Genomic DNA, 6860 nt, shown 5'->3' on the forward strand with positions numbered 1-6860 from the left:
AACGTGCAGAACACTACTTGGATCAGTCGTCGCCTGCACTCCACCGCCAAAAGAACCAGTTGAAGGATTTAGGCTCAACAAAGAGCCCAAATCGTACGCGCGACGGCGCGATTCCAGTATTGGGCTTCTCTCAACAAAAGCAGGCAGCCCGCTTAAATCAAGAGAAGCTGTAGACGGCCCGGCCCCTTTTCTAAACCACATCAGTTGCACACTCGACAGAATTTTTATATTTTTGTATTTCTTAAATCGAAAAATAATAAAAATAAACATCTGTTTTGAAAAATCACACATGGACTCTTTGCCTAACGGACCATATATTTAAAAATAAAATTTCTATGCTCATTTGCTCTCGAAATTCAAAACACTGACAAATTATTCATAAAAAATCTGAACAATTTTAGTGGGTAGAGGATAATAGGATTTAGCTCTTAAAAAAAATTCAGACAAAAATATAATCTGTATAACAAGAAAAAAATGTATTATATATAATCTGTCCGAGGGCCAAGTGTCACGGGTGCAGGGGACAAATCAAAAGAAATTCAAACCTCAGAACTAATGCGACCCTCCTATCATTGTTAACACAAATTAATAATAAGGCTACTTCTAGTGCAATATCATACACATAAATGAGATGTCATAATGATTTCTTACTTATATGTCAAGCAATTAAAGAAGAGAGATGAGATAGTCATATCTTGTGAAAGAAACAGTTCTGACATGATATTATAGACAGACTATTATAGATAGATTGTGAAGGATGAGTATTTATTAAATGAGTTAGTTGTAAAAATAATATATTATGTGATAAATGTTTACTATTATATTAATGTGATACAGCAATATAAAAAATCGTACTAAAACTTTAGTATTGGGAGCAGTATAAGGAGATATCCTGACCTAATGACCCAGCCAATTAATGCCGGCTTGGTTCTATTGACAATGATGTACGCAGTGAATCTTGTTGTGAGTGGTGACTCGACATGTGGTCAGTGAACAGACTCGCAGTACAAATTTGGTACGGTATGACAGTGAGTGGGTCCACAGCGCCACATGCGTTCATGGTGTTGGATATTCCATCTTTTTTATACGAATGGCAAACAAAAAGTCTTGACAGGAAACAATATGAGAGTGCAAACTACCGTGTATAAAGCAAAAACAGTTACAACAGGAGCATCAAGAAAGTGAAATCTAGCCATGCAGCTTTGCTAGTTCTGTACATATTCGCAGAATTGCAGGAGGGTTTTTTCGACCAAGGGAAATCCCCTGTGTCACCTTTTAGAATTGCAGGTTGGGTCAGAGGAAATCCCAGCAGGCCCTAAAGAAAAAGGGCACCGGAAGAAAGTTAGACTGACAAGGGCCTAACTGACGGATTAACCCGGCGCGACACACCTAAGTTAGTAATATAGTTTAAGTAAAAGCTTAACCTGATGCAATATAACGACGAACTAGCAGCTGTAGCAAGGTGGATTCACTACATGCTTAGGCAGCTGGGAACGAACTGCAGTACTGCACAGGTTGTTAGGACTTCATTATATTTTAATTCTGGTAAGGCTTGTGTGTTACCACTGTACTCAGGTCCAAGCTGATATCCAGCCACTGCATGGGAGCAACGAAGACTAATTACGGTACTGTACATCTTGTCTGTAAAAGCAGGACAGGGAGTCGTGTCAGGTCAAGTCATACATACATTGTGAATTGTCCTTCTGCAGCCGTGCCTGCCTACCTTTCTGGCGAATGGAGCTATGCCGGTTCTGTATGCTACTATCGATATTTAGTACACGTTATATATATGTGGGCCTACGTGCATCGTCCAGATGGGTTTTTGAACCAGATTAATCACCTGGTGCCTGATGGCAATAGGGTCTGCAAGCATTGTACAGCGGACGCTGAAAGCTAGCCATCAATCGCCAGCTTCGCTTAATGTGTAAGCCGGAACAAGCAACGTTTCAGCGGGCGCGTCAGTTGCTAGTCGCAATGTCACCAGAAAATCTCAGTGTTAATATCGTGCCGCACCTGCTAACTAGTAATCACATCCCTCGCGGCTCATTCTCCTATCGTGAAAGATTAGCTTGCCGAGATCCATGGACAGCGCCGCGTTCGCCTGCCTGCTGAGGCGTCCAAACCCAAACCTGTGAAAAAAGCCGAAGTGTCCGCCTCTTCGATAGAGTACGCTAGACGAGAGGGGCACCCCCGCTACACACCGCCGCGCCGCGCGCGCCCCGTTACCTGCCGGCCGAAAGTGCATTTGGATAGTTCGCACGGCGGCACGGCGGCACGCAACAGCCTCTGCTTTGATCCGTCTAGCCGCGAGCGGGCGGGGGATGATCTGATGGACGGTCGGCGGCCCGCGGCGTCCGGGGGCAACGCGTGACGGATGAGCGTGACATGCCGCCGCGCGCGGGCAAAGCGACCGCTGGCGTGTTTGGGCGGGCCGGCAGATGCGCTCGCGGCGTTGGTCGGCGGGTGTGAGCGTGGACTTGTTTTTTACATTTTCTAATATTAATATTTAAATAAATAGACTTCTGATAAAAAATTTATATAAATAACGTTTACCGACTTGCAATCCTTTCAGAAGTTGGTTAGATCCTATATTCTACTTACCGTCTTTTGAGAGAGCGGTTAGCACACTATGCATACTCGCCTCTCACCAGAGGGTGGTTAGCGTCCCTACCACTCTCTTAAGGGGGTGGTTAGCCAAATTTTATTATAAAAATATTAAAAATCTCAAAAATTATCTAAAATAAAAATAACAAAAATCTCAGAAAATATTAAAGTGAAGATAGAATAAATACATGTAAGTAAAATTAAAAAAACACACTAAGTGTTATATAGAATGTGTACATAATATGAGTATATAGAATTTAAATATTACTAATAGCATATAGACTATATATAAGATACGTACCTAACTTAATCAATAGTAAAAATGATATAAACTCTTTGAATTTAACAAGTACAACATTTAGTAGCATAAATATTATAGACGAAATGATCCTTAAAGTTGTCTGTGCCTTATCCCCCTTTCCATCTAATGGTAATCCTATTATAGGGATTTTGGTCTACAAAGTGCCGGTATATACGGAAAATAATCAAAGTTTGAATCCTAGTCATCTGTCCCGTTGTCAGAGAATTCACAATGCCGTGGAGTTATTTAAGGAGTAAGCACGAAGTCATCATCGTCAAAACAAACTCCTTTAGTTATGGCGGAAGTGATAGAAGCATGTCTTCTTATAGTTGTTGTCGAACGATCACCTCTTTCACGGGGGCTCAAACCACCGCTTTTTTCACAAATGGCGTTAAGGTCTCGAATGACCATCTCTGCATCTCTAGTTATGTCCACGTAGGCAACTGTTATCAAAGAGTAGATGCAGCTCTAAAAAATTCTCGATGGATTTGTTCAACAACTTTTCATCATGAGGGAATATCTAGTATAAAAAAGAGCATACGTAAATATAAACATGTCTTAGAAGTGCAATATAACAATTAACTGGGACATGTAATAACGATGAACATACCTTAATGCGCTCCTCGTATTGCTGAGGGTGCATAAATATCGTGTGTGCTCGTTTGCTAAAGCACTTTTCTATGTCGGCTAGTTCGCATAGTATCGGAGGGTGAACTCCTATCGCAGGGATCCGGAGGGACCCTTTTTGATATTTGGCCAGGGGGATGATTCTGAATATGTTTGCGGGAGAAATAAATGGGTGTAAATGCAATGGCAGGTGGGATGGAATGATCTAATGCAGAATGCAGTAATTGCACTAGAGGGATTTTTAGACAGGTTGGGGCCGCACTGAGCGTAATACCCTACTCCTGTGTGGATGCTATAAATGCCATAAGAATATCTCTCAGGAATGTTGCTGGTTACAAGAATGTTTGTTTATCCTAGAGCTTCGGGCTCCTCGCTCTTCGATGGTCTCAGCTTCTATGCTTGTACTAAGGTGTTCTTCTGTCCAGGCGTCTGTGTTCCAGAGTTCCTCAATCTCTCAGAGTGCTGTACTGAGCGTTGGAGAGCTGGATCCGACCTCCCTTGTCCGTGCCCGCCGGCTATCTTAAATATCCACCGGCAGTAGCATGCCCCGAAAGGGAGGGCACGAGTTCCAAGGCACCATAAATGGAAAAGCGGTCATGATGGGCTGCTGCGCGAAGTGACGGCGGGGTTGAAAACGCACCCCCCGCCCGGTCTCAGACGTCATGATGGCGTTCCGCAACGGGCGCCGCGGAGAGGGCCCACCGGGTAGCCACCGAGCGGCCTGGCGTGCCCGTTCGGTCTGGTACGCCTGCCACAGCAAGGCAGCAGGCGGAGCGCCTCGGGCCTTGCGATGTTATCCCGAGGCGCGCCGGATGACGCGGAATGGGACCCACGCATTAAATGTCCCCACGCCCTCCTGCCAGAATGTGGCAGGGACTGACACCAAGCGTGGCAGGAGCAGTTGGAGGCGACAGGCCACGCGCCCTCTTAAATGCGGCATCGGGCCTTTCACTGGCTGACACCTCACCGCTGGACCCCTGTGAGGGCCACCGACGAAGGACTTCTTGGGCCGTCGGAGAACCGAGTGCTCAGGGGTCACTGTTCACATCCCCGCGCACTCTCTCCCGGAAACGCCCTCTCTTGGTCCTTGGGGAACCGAGTGCTCGGAAGCTACTGTTCACGGCCCCGAGCACTCTCTCCCGGAATTGACTGTTCGGATCCTCGGGGAACCGAGTGCTCGGGGGCCGCTGTTCGCAGCCCCGAGCGCTCTCTCCAGGAACTACCTTCCTTGGGTCCTCAGGCTACTCAGGTACTCGAGGGCCACTGTTCGCGGTCCCGAGCACACTCTTCCCGGTACTCGGCTTTTCTGGTCGTCGGGGGACTAGGGTGCTCAGGGGTCACTGTTCATGACCCCAAGCACTCTCTCCTGGAAACTTGGTCTTCGTAGATCATCGAGGAACTCGGGTACTTGGGGACCACTGTTCATCGCCCCGAGCACCATCTCCCGGGACTTAGTCTTTTCGTACGTCGCGGAGATGATTCCCGCGGGAGGGTGCCGCGTGGCAAACTGCTGGCCTAGCCTCGGGATTCGGGGACCCCTGGTTCCTGATTCACTGACACATACCCTGATATATCTCTGACGACACTCTAACAAGTGCGTCTTTAGGTCCATAGAGGTCACAGAGCTTACCGTTCGCCGTCATTCATCCATTGTAAAACACAGATAACAGGTCATGGTCTGCCATTTCGATAGCACTTTATTCAGGTTCTCCTCCTTGAACACATCTTGGGTCTCACTCATAGTCTGTAGGGCTATCATTGAGAATTTAGATGTCCACGAGTAATATCTTCTTGAGGAGGCAGCCATTGTTTGGTATTAGGTATCAGATATTAATGGTGTTTTGGAAAACTACGATATCATGACATTCTCGTTGCCTCGGCCTCGCCTTTTATAAGCATGGATCGATGGTGTATGCATGTAGGTATGCAATTTGTAGACAGTGCATGCATTAGAGGCCTTCCTGCAGCGAGTGATTACTATGAGTAGTCGACAGCGTGTGGTCACATAGGTCTAGAAAGGTGGCTGCGAGCGGTTTTGTTAGTCTAAAAAGTTGACAGCAAGGGGTCGCATCTCATTGAAAAGATGATAGTGAGAGGTGACTTCACTCTGAGAAGCTGGTAGAGTGATGTCACATGGTTTTAAGGCATGCATCAATGCATGGTAAGTAGTAATGTCTGAACTTGTGATACATAGAAAACAAACATGTACGAATATGTAAGACTAGATGTGTGGTATATGCCATTCGTCACGTAGCTGACAAAGATAGATCATCGGAGGGAGATACAGATATGTGAGGTAAAAAAGGTTTGTAGAATAACGACCGGTGATAATTCATTCGAGTACGGTTACATAATGCAGTTACACTGCCATACGACACACACATAGGAAAGTTATAATTTTTGTGGCGTTAGGTTTCATGGTCAATACAAAATGTAAGCATAACTTGTTGACACGCCTTAGTGAAAGTAATTAGTCAGCCTACAATGGAGTCACACCAGAGTCAATCCTCGACACTTGATGCTTCTTTCTTATGCGCTTGTGAGTGGGCTTCTTTCTCACGCCTCCAGTTCAGCTTGTCCTCATCCCACTTCTTCCTTTGATCCACTCATTCCTGGTCCATGGGGGATATGAAGTCATTGATCCACTGGTGAAATGCACACACTCCCATTGGTGGCTGGAGGCAATTTGTTGCCTGCAGATGAAATGTGTTAGTACAATAAGTGAACAAAAAGTTATGTTTTCTAGGAGTGATTATGTCGGTGACATAGGAACTAGGGGTCCCCGAGTCTCGAGGCCAGAACAGCAGAGTGCCACATGGCGCCCACCTTCGGAGTTTATCTCCCCGAGGTCTGAGAAGATCAAGTTCCGGGAGAGGGTGCTCGGGGCCATGAACAGTGGTCCCCGAGTACCCGAGTTCCCCGATGATCCGAGAAGGCCAAGTTCCAGGAGAGGGTGCTCGGGACCATGAACAGTGGTCCCCGAGCACCCGAGTTCCCCGAGGACCCGAGTTCCGGGAGAGGGCGCTCAGGGCCATGAACAGTGGTCCCCGAGCACCCGAGTTCCCCGAGGACCAAGGAAGAGCATATCTGGGAGAGAGTGCTCGGGGCTGTGAACAGTAGTCCCCGAGCACTCACAGTTCCCCGAGGACCTGAGAAGCCCTTCACCGGTGGTCCCCACAGGGGCTCAGCGGTGAGGTGTCAATTGGTGAGAGGCCTAATGCTGCATTTAAGAGGGCGCGTGGCCTTTCACTTCCAACCACTCCCCCCACGCCTGTTGTCAACCCCTACCACTCCCTGGCAGGGAGGCGTGGGGTCATTTAATGCGGCT

This window comes from Phragmites australis, chromosome 7 (assembly GCF_958298935.1).
Source record: "Phragmites australis chromosome 7, lpPhrAust1.1, whole genome shotgun sequence".
Classification (NCBI taxonomy): Eukaryota; Viridiplantae; Streptophyta; class Magnoliopsida; order Poales; family Poaceae; genus Phragmites; species Phragmites australis.